Source organism: Muscardinus avellanarius, assembly GCF_963383645.1.
Source record: "Muscardinus avellanarius genome assembly, chromosome: 1".
NCBI classification, from domain to species: Eukaryota; Metazoa; Chordata; class Mammalia; order Rodentia; family Gliridae; genus Muscardinus; species Muscardinus avellanarius.
The window spans coordinates 43,292,267-43,308,076 of record NC_137786.1 but is presented as its reverse complement, the minus strand read 5'-3'; positions in this window follow the sequence as shown (position 1 = coordinate 43,308,076).

The following is a 15,810-nucleotide window of genomic DNA, read 5'->3' as shown; positions in this document are numbered from 1 at the left end:
CTAGAAAGGGGAGAGGGATAGGGCCTTTTTCCCTTGGTTTGTACAGACTGAAAATGGCAAGTACTCCCAAGGACTCCCAGCCATGGACTACTTTGGCAGGTTTCTCAAAATCGGCCATTGGGCATACCCAGTCCTCCTCAGTCCATGGTATCCCCTTTTCTTCTTTTTCCTCCTCCTTTAGTTTTTCTTCCCTCTTTCCTTCTTTTTCTTTGTCGTATCATTCTATCCAAATTTGCTTACCACAAGATGATCCTTCTTGAGCAGTATTTTAAATGGCCTTCACTTTGTGTCAACAAATGATACCTCAACAAATCCTGGGAATGCAGTAGTATAACAATATTTTGGTCTTACAGACTAAGAATAAAAAAAAAAAAAAAACAAAAAAAAAACTACAACCTCCCCTTTGCTTTGGCCTAGCCAGCAGCTGCTTCATTTATCTATTACTGCTGTGTAACAAATGAATCACACCGTAGCTTATTATAGCAAAGATATATGGTATCTCCTAGTGCTTTGAGTTGGCTGGGTGGCTTCTCTGCCAGTTTTGCCTGGGCTCACTTGCCAGCGGCATTCAGTTTGAGGGCTGGTTGGCTTGGGGATCCAAGACAGCCTAAGCTTACTTCATGCATCTGCCAGTTAGTGTTCCCTATTGACTGGGATGCCTCTCCTCTTCCTGTGTCTTTTCTCCTTCAGTAGGTAAGGTTTGCTTCCTGTGTGGCAGGCTTGGTGCAGTTCCCCCCAGAGACAATAGTGGAAGTGGCAAGGCCTTTTTAGGCATAGACTTTAAGTCATAGAACATCACCATCTTTCCTTTTATTGACTGAAACCAGTCTACAGGTGAGCCCAGAGTCAAGTCTCCATGTTTGTGTGGAGGAAATGAAAAAATACTTGACTAACATATTTTATAACTTACCATTCCAGTTTTATAGAGTCTTTCAGACTTTTGTCAAACACCTATATGCTAATGTTTGGATCTGGAATGATTTCATAAGGCTTGGTCCCCAGATTGGTACTAGGAAGATGCTAAAAACTCTAAAAAGTGGGCCTGGTGGGTGTTTTTTTTTTTTTTTTTTTTTTTTTCTGTGATACTGGGGATGGAACCCAGGGGCATTCTACCTCCAAGCTATACCCTTATCCCTATTTTTTATTCTTTATTTTGAAGCAGGGTCTCACTGAGTTGCAAAGGTTTCATTAAGTAGCTGAGACTGTCTGCTAAATGCTGGGATTAGAAGCCTGAACCACCACACCCAGCCTTGTGGGTGGTTTTATGGTTATTTGAGGTGTGCCCTTGAAGGGGATTGTGGGACCCTGGTCTTATTTTTTTTTTTCCCCTGTCCATGAGTGAGCAGTTTTGTCTCCACCACACACCCAGCCATGATGCTTCTTCGTAGGCCCAAGGTGATGGCATCAATTGCTCTTTTGACACCTCCAAAATTGTGAGCCCAAATAAAACTTTTCTCTTTATAAGTTGATTATCTCCAGAGTTTTTACAGTAGCAGTAAGCTGATTAACACAGTGGCCATATTTTTTAATATATACTACCAGAATTTTAGAGTCTTTGGCATTTATGTCATACACCATTTGCTGAGTCCCTATAAGTACAGGAGACATAGGTCAAGCTCTCTGAGTGGTTACATGAAGAAACTCCCTCACACTGGACTTGTGTCCTCAAAAAACAGAAATAGAAAAGCACATGGAACTGCCCATTACAAATAAATCATCTTTGTAAACATCTTCCTCATTTCTGAGGTCCTTGTGTACCATCAGTGTGGGGAAGATGTGTTTAAGAGTCAGGTAACCCATTTGTGGATGACTCCTTAAAACGTTTTTCTTTTTTAAAATTCTTACGTGATTCATATCTCCTTTCAAGTATGGAATTTCTTGAATTTGTTGTCTTTGTTTTAATTAATTAGTTAATTAATTTTGTGGTACTGGGAATGGAACCCAGGGACCTTCTACCTCTGGGCTATACACCTTACCTATATTTTATATTTTATTTGGAAACAGGGTCCCACTACATTGCTGAGGGCCTTGCTAAGTAGCTGAGGCTGGCTTTGAATCTGCACAATTCTCCTGTTTCAGCTTCCCAAGTAACAGGATAATAAGCGTGCACCACCATGTCTGGGTTTCTTATATTTATTTGGAAGAGATGTCCAAAGGGAGCCCATCTCACTTATGAGAAAATGCTAATTACTAGTTCAGCTCTGGAGTTACATGGGGCAGGTCTTTCGGGGGCTTCCAAGAGAGTATTAAAGGAAGAAGCCTCTTCTTTTCTTTCCACCTTTTCTTTGTTTAGATGCTACTGTGGGTAGCTAGGCAGGGTGGCACATGCTTGTAATTAATTCCAGCACTTGGGAGGTTGAGATAGGAGGATTGCAGATTCAAGGCCAGTTGTAGCAATTTAGTGAGACCCTCAGCAACTTATCCAGATCCTGTTTTAAAATGAAAAAGAAAAAGAAATAAATCTGGGGTTGTAACTTGGAGGTATAATGCCCCTAGGTTCAATTCCCAGTACTGCCCCCTGCCGGGGGGGGGGGGATGCTATTGTGTAAATACATGACATCTTGAACTCAGGTGGTCATCTCATGATCAAGAAATAAGAAACTTAAAGGACGGAAAGTTAATTTGCCAAGAATAACTATAACTTTTGGGGATGGATGGACATGTGTCCTTAAATGAGAGTCAGAGCTATGGGGACAACCTTTGGTGTAACGTGCTTGATGAGTATTCTTCCTGTTTTTCCCTTTGGCTGTGGACTGGTTGGGGGGTCGATAGGGTGCCTCAGGACCAAGGCTAGGCAAAATCCCTTTCTGAATCAATAAGAGACACTAGAAGAAGGGAAGCTGTTCAAGTAATCCCCTGTAAGAAAGCCCAATGTCAAAATGGCACCAGGGAGAAACTGCTGACCCATGTCTCGCTAACTGTGGAAAGCCTGAATGCAGAATTCTGGGCAGGGCAGACATAGAGTGTGACTTTTACAGTAATTTCTATTGATCCATCCTGAAATGGGCTCGTTTGGCATTTTCAACAGCAATCCATATATACTGAGCTTATTCCTGAAGCTCTGAGCATTGTGTTAACCGGAGTCTGGTCTAGTGGAAAGAACTTGGAGACTTTATCCAAAACCAGATCTCCTGCTGTGACAGACAGTGAGATCCAGGAAACCCCAGACAAATGGCTGTAGGAAAAGAGATCCTCAGAGACATGAGGAATCAAGGACACCCTCAGCCTACCTGCAGTGATTTTTGCTGAAGATGGGGGCAGGAGGAAAGAGGGGGAAAAAAGCTGAAAAACCCTCCAGAAAGTCTTGAAGAGAGCAGTGAGCTAGATTTCAGCAGAAAAAGGAGGGAGGGTTTTTATGTGGTCAAAGAGACGGACTCCAAAAGTACAACATCCCTGGAAATTTGAAAATATTTATATCAGGACCTGATGTTTGTTTAAGATGGCCAAACTATAAGTAATAAATTAGTGGCCTCTGGACCCTTCTCCTCTGTCACCTCTCATAAACCTCTTCCATGCTGGATCCAGGTGGTATTACAGGGAGGCAGTTGCCCAATCCTAGACCCCATGTGTCACCAACTCTGGTTCATCTCTACTACCTAGTGTGCTTTTCAGCTGGGCTGCAGACCTTATGTTATGCTTACTGCTGGATGCATGAAGCCCCTTTGGTGAATTATCCTTCAGAGAGTTCTGCTGGGTAATGGCTGGTGCCTGAGTTCCCAGGCCTTTCTTCACTCTGTTCCTGAGTAGCAGGAGGCAGTCTAATGTGGGGAAAACAAGATAGTCAAGTGAAAAGAACAAGGCATTTGGATGCATAGATAGGTCTATGTGTCAATCACCACATAATCTGGCGAGGTGACCTTCTTCCTCTGAGATGTTTCTACAGCTGTCAACTGAAGTCTTGCTGACCTAGCATGGTTGTGACCAGAATTACATGCAAAATTAAGTAAGATAATGTCTCTGAATTCTGCTTTAAGATTGTGTCCAAACTGGCCTTTTTAAGATGGCAGCCAAGTGTTTCGATTGGGATAGGTTCCCTAAATCCTAATGAAGGAAGACTGAATTCCTTTGAAAGGCAATTTGGAGTCTTTGGAAAAAGACGACAGGCCAAACTGAGCTTGTCTGGGAAAGTCTTTATCTCAGTCCAAACTCAGGGCCAGAGGCTGGCTTCCATTGGCAGCAAGAGCAGTAGGTGGGATTGGGGCCAGAGAGGGGTGTCTGGGAACTAGCACGGATGAAATTGCAGGAAGATGGCTGCATAAAACCTCAGGGCATCCACAGCCTTGGCTCTGTCTGCCACTAGGTCTCGGATGTGTGGGTGTGTCTGCCCAGTGTTCAAGGCCAGAAGCAAGGCAGGTGTAGAATTTGCCAAGTGTGCACAGGGTGCTTCAAACACAGAAACTCAACAAGATTTCTCTTGGAACTGATCCAAATTCTGGGAAATCCTCCCTTCTCCTTGTCTTTATTGTTGGCACAGAGAAGAAGCATTACATCTTATAAAAAGAAGTGTAAGTATGTTCTGAGAATCAAAGTAGTTGAAATAGGCTTCACCTTTAGGTGGTCCTTGGATGGTTGGAAAACCAACCAAAGAACTGGACCCAGAGGCTTGCAATGGGAGTTGGGCAGCAAAGATGAGAAGGAGTCTATGTAAAATTAAGTAGTTGGGTGTATCCCAGTACTGGTAGGCTGAGACAGGAGGGTCACAGGATTGCAACTTAGCTTCAGCAACCTAGAGATGTTCAGCAATTTAGTGAGACCATGTTTCAAAAATAAAATAGGACTGGTGGTATAGCTCAAAGGTAGAATGCCCTTGGGTTCAAAGTAAAAGAAAAAAGAGAAGAGAAAAAAAGAAAGATTGAACTAACTAAAAACAGATTTGGAGATAGAGATACTTGTACAGGAGATTTGTTAAAAGTTTTCACAGGAATGTTATCTATAAAGGAGTAGAAAAGCAGGATTGGGAAGGGATGGGGGAGATAAACTTCAGTGTGGTATCAACAAATGCCTCAGCCAATATGAGCAGAGCTCTGATGCAGTTAGTGCCCTTGAGGAAAGGGGCCCAGTGTTGAGCTAGTATTTAATGCAAGCAGTTGAAGGAGGGGTTTTAACCTTGGGCGAGGCAGCTTCCTTTGGCTGAGGACAATTCTCAGAGACACAGTTCTGAGTCATAAGCAGCCAACATTCCCTATGTCTAGAGGAATGAGCAAGTTGTTCTTGAGGGGACTTCTGGGTGGTCTCTCTCAGCATCGGCTATAAAGCCCAACTCTCGCCTCCTGCTAGTCAGTGTGACTACAGGGGCTTTATACCACTCTTAACCCAGTCTGCCTTAAGCTATGCAAATTCTTGTGCAATTGTTGATTTTAAAAGTGCTCATAATATTTTTTTGTGTAAGTTACTAAGTACTTGGTCTGCCTGTCATTAACTACTGTTTCCTACTGTTTTAGAAAGATATTCTGCAAATCTCTCATTCCTAAGTACTCTATCGAGCCCCAGCCCAATCCTCAACCAAAGAAAAAATCAGGAACCTGACAATAATAAGCCACACCAAAAGTTGTTCCCTGCTCATAGCTCTCTTTTAGAATCACATGTACAAGGTCTTAGTCAAAGAGGGGATAGTCAGCCTTGTTTTACCTATGATTAAGGAAAATCCATTGCTATTTTTTGAGGGACTCCATTCCTTATTGAAGTGAAGATCCTTGGCCCCAAATGTGACCTCAAGCCACATATGGCCAAACTTTTATCACATCATCTCAAAAAGTATATATAAAAATCCTTAGCTTAAATTCTTTTCTTCAGCAACCTACAGATCTTCAGCATTTTAGTGAGACCATGTTTCAAAACTAAAATAGGACTGGTGGTATAGCTCAAAGGTAGAATGCTCTTCTGTCACGATAATAAACATTATTAAATGCATTATTAAATATTATTAAATGCAACATACAACACACTCAGTATCTCAAGTTGTTAATAGTTATTGTGTTTATTTTACTTTATTTTTTATTTTATGGTCCTAGAGCTTGAACCAAAGGGACATTCTACCTCTGATCTACATCCCCATCCCTATTTTATTCTTTATGTTGAAACGGGGTCTTGCTAAGTTTCTGTGGTTGGCCTCAGACAGGTTGGTCCACCTGTCTCAGCCTCCCAAGTACTGGGATTACAGGCCACAATGCCCAGCTACAGTTATTTTGATTTAAGGACCTGAGATAAACACTTAGCGAATAATGACTACATGTCTGAAATTAACCACTTTCCATGTACTTTTTCTTTTTAATCCAGGTACTGACTCTATTGGTTAAACACAATTATATCCCAACTTCTCACATGCTGATATTAAGTTATAGAAATGAGGTGCTTTGCCCAAGCTCATGTGGCTAGTAAAGTGGTAGACCAAATACCAAAACTCGAGAACTCACCTTTTATTGGGACACTGATGACCACCCATCCAATCGTCACCCCCAAGAGGATAAAAAGCAGTACATGAGTAAATATTGAGATCTAGAAAATGGTTTTACATTTAAGACAATTAAAATTAAGAAAATAAGCAAGGTTTTTAAGGGTAGAAGGAACCAATGCAGATCATTTTGTGCATCAGCCACTTCCTATTTCCAGCATAGTTTCATTTCATGGGTGAATGTCAGTGCAATTTTTCCTCCCTCCATCTGAGCCAGATCAGACAGAGTCCTAACAGTAAGAACTTTTAAATTGAGAAAATTTACTCTAAATGTTCCCAACATACTCCAATGCCAGAAAAGTTCACAGCTCTACATTAAAAATGTTAGAAAAAGATCACATTGCAGCAGCTGCTTATGTGGATTACCTAGTCTAGCCATTCTGCTAAGGCTTAAAAAAACCTGTCTGAGTTGTAGAAAGAAAGTAAAGAAAACAAGCCTTGAAAATATCAAGTCGGCGCTTGTTGATAGAGCTGCGATTTCCCATTTGTTGCCTTAGAAGACTCAGGTGTATCTGAAATAAAGTCAAGATGTTTTTCCAGACTCCTAGGCAGTGGAAGGATTCCACTGCCATACTTTTTCTCCCTGGGCTCTATGCTGCTTCCAGATCCAGAGCTTTCCCTGAAATTCTTTTTAATCTTTGGAATGTTTCACAGTTGATCCAAACCACATTAAGAAATCTCATTCTCTTCTTGCAGCCATTCCATATAACTTCTTTTAAAACTTTTCAAAGAGATGAGAATAAACGCACTCTATGGTCAACCTGCATCTATGTAAAACCTATGTAAAGGCCAGGAATTTTATTACTGTGTGTGTGTGTGTGTGTGTGTGTGTGTGTTTGCATGTGTGTGCATCTGTGTGTCTGAGCCTTTTAAGATTTAGTGTCCTTAAACAATGATTAGGTTGTTAGTTTTCAAAAAGCATATTCTATAAGGAATGGTATGATGGCCATTTTAGAGAAAAGAAAACAAAAGCACAGTCTTGGACTGCGCTTTCATAATGAGATTAACAACTGGGGTGAGACTTTTCAGTTATCAAACTGGATATCTCTTTCTGGGCTCCTAAGGTGCTCATTTTTCTGCATTGTTCTTGGTTTCTTGCCCTTCCTCATATTTGTGGTCATTGTTAAGGTTAATCGTAGAAAGAAAAATGACAAAAGTAGATCCCACAAGAGAATACTTCTTTGTACAGGTGACATTAAAGGCCTTATTCTTGACACCAGCAATTCAGTTCCAATGTAATCATCTAGCCTCAGAGGTGGAAACAATATACTTTTCAGGGTTCTGAGATTTGTTGAGAGGGAGAGAGTATTAGAGATTAAGGGTTCTGGCCCATATTATGATCTTATTATTGCAAGAAATAAAATTGTCAATCTAATTTGAGGATGTTTATGAAAAATTACACATTACCTGTGAGGTATCTCTGAACCCCAAACAGAAAGATCATATTTCTCATCTGGTTGCTTATAATTTCAGAGTATTCAGGCTTCTATTGTGAAATGTCTTCTCAACTTGAAGGCCCAAGGTTCTTCAAAGATGGAGAGAAGGGGTATAAAAATATATACAACTGATGTCACCTTATAAAAGGCCATTAAATTCATGATGTTGCTTCTGGTAGATGAGCAAACTAAAAAGAATAAGTACAGTAGATCTATTGGTTTACTGGTTAAGGTTTTTTTTTTTTTGTCACATGTAATCACCACCTGAAGTATAGTGAATAACCAGCAATAGGGTTGTATTTTTAGACTTAGCAAGGAATATAGACATAAGCATTTAGTCACTTTTTAAGGATGCCATCAAAAACCAAGATTCTTTTTTTTCTTGTTCTGCCATTTTTATCTATGGATCTCATTCTCAGAGGCTTGAGTTCCACGTCTAGGCATCATATTCAGATTTTAGGGTAAGGACAAGAAGTAACAAACAAACAACATACAAAACAAAAGTCACATATCATCTCATTCTATCCTCTTAAAACAGCTGTAACAATCTTAGAAAGAAAGAATTTCTGATCCCACCTAAAAGTTGCTTTCATTTCTCACTGTCTTGAACTTATTCAAATGACTATAACTAGATGTGAAGGAGTAGGAGAGGTATTTTATGACTAAGACCTAGAAACAAATTATAACTCCAATTTTAGGGGTGGTATTGAGGACTGAATAGAGAGTTTCACAGGTGCCAGGCAAGTGCTTTACTTCCAAGTGACATCCCTGGCCTAGAGGATAGTTACTGGATGGGAAGTTAAAATCAGAAACATGATTAATGCCAAGGTAAAGGGAAATGCATAATTTGGGGCGAGTGGTATAGATGGGGGAAGGAGGTTCTGAATGGCTGAGGACATAGGAGAGACAATGGAGGACTGGGTGAATCTCAGAGCCCATTTCTTAGGGGTCATGATCTACCACATATTACATTGTCCCTGTATTTCTTCAACTAACCTTTCTAGTTCCTGCTGGTGTGCTAGACTTGTCCTTTCTGTTCCTGCTTATACCTGATTACTAATGTTTTTCTTGTATATTATGATTTCTATTTGAGTTATTTGAAAGAATCATGGCCTGCAGGCCAAATTTGGCCCTTTTTCTTTTTGTAAATGAAGTGGTATTATAACAAAGGCACACCCATTCCATTTATTATTGTCTATAGCTGCTTTCTTATTATGATGGTAGAGCTTAACAGTTGTGATAGCAACCCTCTGGTTCACAGAGCCTGAAATATTCATTAGCTGCTCTTACATAAAGTAAGTTGCTGATCTCTGGTTGAGGCAAATCTGAAATTTCATAATTACTAAATTAACTCATCTCAAATTTGAGTCCCATGCATTCCCATTCAGGACTTGGACCTTGGCAGAACAGGTCTCTGAGGCTGAAAATTCAGTTGTGCCACAGAGTCAGTAAGAATGGATTTGAGTCTCAGCCTTTTCTTCCCTTTATCTATAGGAGTTGAGAATATGATTATTTGCACAAAAAGCCCTCTGACTTTTAATTATATTGGTGATTAACCATTTTCAGCCTATCACTCTTTCACCAGTGCAATGAAGCTGTGGAAACAGACATACAATTTTATAGTTCTTATAATTACTCTTTTTCATGAATCTTTCTAATGTCTGAGTTATTTTATTTTCTAGTACATTTCCTTTTTCCACATCCCAACCCAGTTTGCCACTCACAGCTGGCTTCAAGGGTTTATAACCTGTGGAGTTGCACAGGACCATGTACTTAGAGGAGTTTCATGTTTGTTTTACTGCTGTGCTGTTACAATTATCAGCACCATCTCAATATTATGTACGAGGAGGGAGTGGGAATGGAGCCAAGGGCTCACCAAGCGCTAGGTGCATGTATGTCCCTGTCACTCTGAACTTCATGATCATATGAGATGACAATGCACTAATAAAATTATATTAAAAATTCTTAATATTTTTATCTTTGAACTGTGTTTTGTAAGTTAAATTCAATGAGACAGTGGAGACGTGTGTGGACAGCGCGATGAGGTATGTGCTATACCAAGTCTGGCATTTTTTTGCCATTCCATTAGCATAAAGCATTTGTGATCCCCACGAAAGTAAAATCCTCCCAGCATACATGGGAGTTCAAGAAGTGAAAAAGCAAGCAAAATACAAGCATTTTAAGCTTGTAACTGAATAAAAGAGGAGGAGGGTGTGTTGACAGTCCTGAGAGAACGTAATCTCTGTTTGAACCTGGACTGCTTCAAATATAACAAGAGAAGAAGCAGAGAAAGCCAGAGAACGCCAGCACAGGATTTCTTGCAGGTGTGACTTTTTTTGCATTAACCAACTATTTACTAAAAATGATGACTGAAGAAAAGACAAAACTAGGGCACACTTTCTTTTTCCTCTAGTCCTTCTTTACTCATAAGCCAAAGATGGTGAAAGCCCATTTTCTGGCTCATAGACGACACCCTCTCCTGTGTCTTCACATAGTGAAGCGAGTGAGGGGGACACTAATCCCACTACGGATGCTCCACTCTCACGACCGAGTCACCCCTCTAAAGGCTGCATATCCTAATACCATCACCTTGGGAACTAAAAGTTCAGCATATGAATTTTGGAGGGACACAAACGTGCTGATTATAGCACAGTGACTTTGCATATATGTGTTAAATAGTCTTATATTTGCATTTAATGTGGTTGTGGTGCAATATACAGGTGAGTGGTAAAATTCATGCTAGTAATTACAAATTTTTAATTGATGGCACTAAATAGAAAAAGCAAATAAAAACTTCACAACAAGCCTGGAGACTGTAGAAGAAAGAAGGTCTGGATGTCATAATGTCTGCTGAACAAGGTCCATGCAACAGCCAGAAACAGGAAGACATCAAGAGAATTCAAAATATGCCAAAGTTTTCTGCTCAGTCTTCTGGTTATTAAAAGTTAAGGCAATGTGAATCAGAAAAAGAAAATTCTCCTGCCAGACATACTATATAATTATTTCAATGGTTTAACTATGACTATTACTATTACAGAAATCAGTTTTAGTGAAAGAAAACTAGTACTTAAAACATTTTTTTCTCCCCCAGGAAATTAGTGTCAAAGTGTATTCAATTCACAGTGTTTAGTTCTGGAGAAATGTAGAAGAAAACATTCTCTTTATAAAAAGGGTTAACCTTGTAGCTCCATTACAATAAAAAATATCTCAACTGCATGCTGTTACCTTTAGGGGCCACAGTCCAAAAGCTACAAAATAGCCTGCAGTCTCTAATGCAGTTTTAGAATGAAAAATAAAATGTTTCTTCTATGATTGATGAGATTATATATGGGATGGGCTGAGATGGCATGTGATTGTGTTTATGTGCATGAGTGTGGATATGTTGGTTGGGGGTAGAGTGAGGGTGGAGGGGGTATACATCTTGCAAGTTTGAACTGGGCAAGCCCAAAGGAATCATGCTTGGCCTGGGTCCCATGGTACAAGTTTGTACTGAGCCATGAAAGATGATGCTTGGTTCTGTATGTGACACCTGGTGTATAGGCTGAAAGGAAGGCATGCCTTGTCGGGGATTTTCCCAGATGCTTTATTGAATTGCTCCACCATTGTCAGCAGCTCCTTTTAGACATACAAAACATGTGTACCATGCATTACCTTGCTGGGGCACTGCTTTGGGAGTAGCCTTTTATCTGTTTCTTTCTTATTGGTATAATCCTGAAGGGGAAGAGTGGCTAGAACCCAGCTTTCCTTCTTCCTAATCAAGAACTCTATTTCCTGAATTGAAGGAAAGAATCATATTGTTTGGGCACTGGACAGAGTATCCAAGATTTTGGCAAAGGCCAGGTGTGTGCACAGGCTCTCTCCTGATCACTCACTCTCTCTCTTTTCCTGACCAAAATAGTAGAGTTATAAGAAGAGGCCAAACTTTCAGGAGGGTGCAGGAAAGCTCAAAATCCATACTCAAAAGAGACAGCCTGAAATCAGGTCCTTTTTTATCTGACTGCTCCTGCTCCAGGTTTGAGTAGTGATGGAAGCATTGGAGAATGATTTTTAACCAACAATTATACTCATGATAAAAGATCAGTGCGTCAGTGCTTTTGTTCTTGAGGCTGAGTGGTTCCATGTAGTTAATTAAGAAGAGAACGAATTGGCATTAAATAAATTAAAAATAGAGGTTTTGAATTTGTTGCAGAAGGTAGGGAGAAAGGTTGGCACATTACTACTACACTATGCAACACCAAACTTGGGCTTAATTCTAATCATGAGCAGAGCATGCCATCCGTCTGGGTGTCCATAGGAAGACAGTGTCACAGAAACTTCCCCCACTTTACCATTGATCGATGCCTGCCAAAGTTTGTGTCACCACAGAAGAATCCTGACTCAAAGAGGTTAAAAATTCTCATAAACACTCCATTGACAAGGCATTCAGCCACCACATTTTTTTTTCATTGACTACCATCTTCCTGTCACTAATTTTGCCAGCACCTAGAAAACATAAAATCGTCAGAACATTCAATATACTTTCTATTCTCATAAAACAATTAATCACATTGTCAACCCCAAGAGTGCTGCAAAAGGTATCCTTCCGGTCCTTTATTAATACTGCTGTTATTTGTCTAACCTTAAAAAGCTTTTGGCTCAATGTCCTACTCATATTTTGGGGCTATATTTGCTAGAATTGTTGAGACAAGTAAAATATTTTTCTGTAAGCATTTGTTACAAGAAAAAAACTTATTCTATTTCTTAAAAGTGACTGTAACTCATCTCCTTTTTTGGCATAGTGTTATAGTTTAAGATTTGGCCACTTGTATACTTTTTGGTTATGAAAGGTAATGCAAATATTTAGAAGTGAAGAGATGCTGAATTTGAAATGAGTTTGATTTAGCATTTGCCATACCTACATGATACTGGTGGAAGTGGTTAGAAATATTTTAATGAATAAGCTTTATGGCTTCTTAGTAGAATTCTTGAATTGAAGATTAAACTCTGCATTTCAGGAGAAATTCATACTGAGTGAGGAGAATAAATGATCACACCAGTGCAGAGTTATTTTGGCTAATTTTTTATTTTGTTAAAAACTGAAAATAGCTTTACTGTTTCTTTATAATTGTTAAATGAATGCTTATATGTTTAAATTTCAAATTATTACTTTTGTAAGTGGAGAAAAAACACAGTGAAGCACGCTTTCACAAATGGCTCATAAAAGAGTGATACATAAGGAAGAAAATGAATTGTTTATAATATCTCCATCCAGTGATAATTAACATTAGGAAATTAGTATATAGCCCGTCAGTCTATTTTTCTTTGTATACACACAGATATATTTTGCCAACATGGTGTTAACCAGTATATACTGATTGTAGGGTTTTTTTCTCATTATTCATTGATAAATAACTATATCATTCCTTATATTTTTAGTGAAATGTAACCCTGCTTAGGCTACTCCCTATGGCAAAAATATAAACATTTTTTATAACAAATGAGGCATAAAACATTTTGTTAGCAATTTGATGGGGAGACTAGATGGGCAGAAGTAACTTAGATATCTTGCCTTGAATGTCTTGGTCAACTAAATTGAAGGAAAGTTTCTGGGAGCAAAGGTTTTTTGACTATTATAGAGACAAAATGCAAGGATGAAAGTTGTTATAAGCCTTCTCAGGGTCTTATGCATGGGCTTCCTGGAGGCCCTATAGGAAATAAAGAATATATTCTTTGTAGAAGAATTGATCTGGGTCTTCTGTCAGAGAAGCCTATGAAATATTGGCGAATTATGTTTATTTTTTGCACTTCCAAGATTCTAACTTAAACTTCACAGTATTATTTGATCCTGGATTTATCTCCTTAATTTTCTTTCTAGTTATGTACAGAACCAAAAATAAAATGAGACCACAGCCTGGCGTGGTGGCACACGCTTGTAATCCCCGGGCATGGGAGGCAGAAACAGGAGGATCGTGCAGGTTCGAAGCCAGCCATGCTGACTTAAAAGACCCTCTTTCCAAATAAAATAAAAGTATAAAAAGAGGTCTGGGAATGTAGCCGGGAGGTAGAAGGGTTTCCAGGAACCCCAGTACCACGAAAAAAAAGGAGGAGCAAGTGTTTGGCATATGTAGATGAGGTCGAGGTCGAGATTATTTTTAGTCAAAATGTAGTTTACTTTTTCAATTTGCTTGAATCCCATGTAGTTTGTGTCAATAAAAGATTACCAATGAAATTGGAATCCAGTAAAAACTTACCTGTTGTTTTGTAAAAACAAAAACAAAAACAAAAACCAAAAAAAATCAAAGGCAGCTATGCTTTTCAAGTACTGCTAAAAATAAAGGTGAGAAATCAAAATTGGCTGGAATTTGGCTCTTTCCTGAACCTGAACTTAATTGTTAAGTGAGTACTTAGATTAAATCATGATATAAATGTTAAACTAAATTTACAGAATGTGACTTATGCTTTCTAAGTGTACGTGGACAAAAATAAGGTAAAATAAAAAGGGAATGCCACTTAGCCTCAAAAGAACTTCAACCTTATCTACAGATCTTCTAAGCTGATCCAGAGAGGATGCTTTTTTTTTTTTTAAATCATACTCAACTCCCTTATTTCTGAAATTAAACCTACAACTCAGACTAAAACTCCTGGAAAAATAGTTGAAGACTTTGAAATTATCAGCAGTCTTGGATTATACAATTACATGATTCTGAAAGCTTTTTGATAGAATCATTGGGCTCAAAATGATGGAAAGAGGTCATTTTGTTCATGTCTACCCAAGGTATAACCATAAATGGATCACTGGTGGCCTTACTTCTTAATATAGTATGTCTTTAAATAACAAAACACCTTCCTCCCTTCTCCAGTAATTACTAAATTATGTTTACTCCTCATTTAGTCACAGTTACATTGTCTGGCACAGAACAAAAAAAGAGAAATTAAATACTGAGTTATTAGGTTTCTCATAAAATTAATTTGTAACACTGATGAAATCAAATAGTCAAAATGATCTAATAGGATAATAACAAGTTAAAGTACTTATAAGAATACACGTACACATTCGTCACATCTATAATAGCATATTGTCACAAATGTATTTTCAAAAACCAGTTTCCCAGTAATTAAGTTAAGGTCATAGTTTTTGAAATACGTGTATGAAAATCTCTTGGACCATTTCCCCCTACATTTAACAGTGAAAAAAATCAACATTTTTTATCTTTCTCATTCACAAAAACAACTGATTTTAGAGGAAGCAAATGTAATTCATAAATTTTATGAGGCATTCCTAAGTTCCGTACTGTTTGTTTTTAAATATGAACTTTTATGTTTTTCTTCTATTTCTGCCTTCAAATGATCTGGTACTTGGAATGGTAGATCAAACTCAATGCAGACACTGCCATTGGATGACCATTGGATTTGGGAATTCAGACATAGATGCATGTAATATTAAATAGCAAGTTAAACATCAAGAGAAGACCACTGCAGATAGTAATCTCAAATTACTTGAGATTAAAAGTAGCACAAGTTCAGTAATCTACCTATTATATTAGAGATTCAGAATTGGTAAGTTGTAGGAACCCTCTCAGTTTATAATTGAGATACCCACTGACAGTGTTATTTAGCATGACTATACTCATAGAAGTGTGTCACTCCTCAATACTACAGAGAAAAAGATAAAGAAAAAGATCCTCCTAACTATTCATTCTTTATTATATTCCTATGGGAGACAGATGGTAAAGATAGTAGCACAAAATTTGTCTTGATGCTGTGCCTCTATAGCACTAGAGTTATCTAACCTTAAAGCCCATACATAGTTTAAGAAAAAAAACAAACAAGGACAAAGTTTTCCACCATTTTAGTGGGAGCCATTTTAGACACACTTGTTTTTCTTACCTCTGCTCTTTATTTCCTGTTTTATTGCCACTCGTTAATCCCCCTTGCTCTTGTATC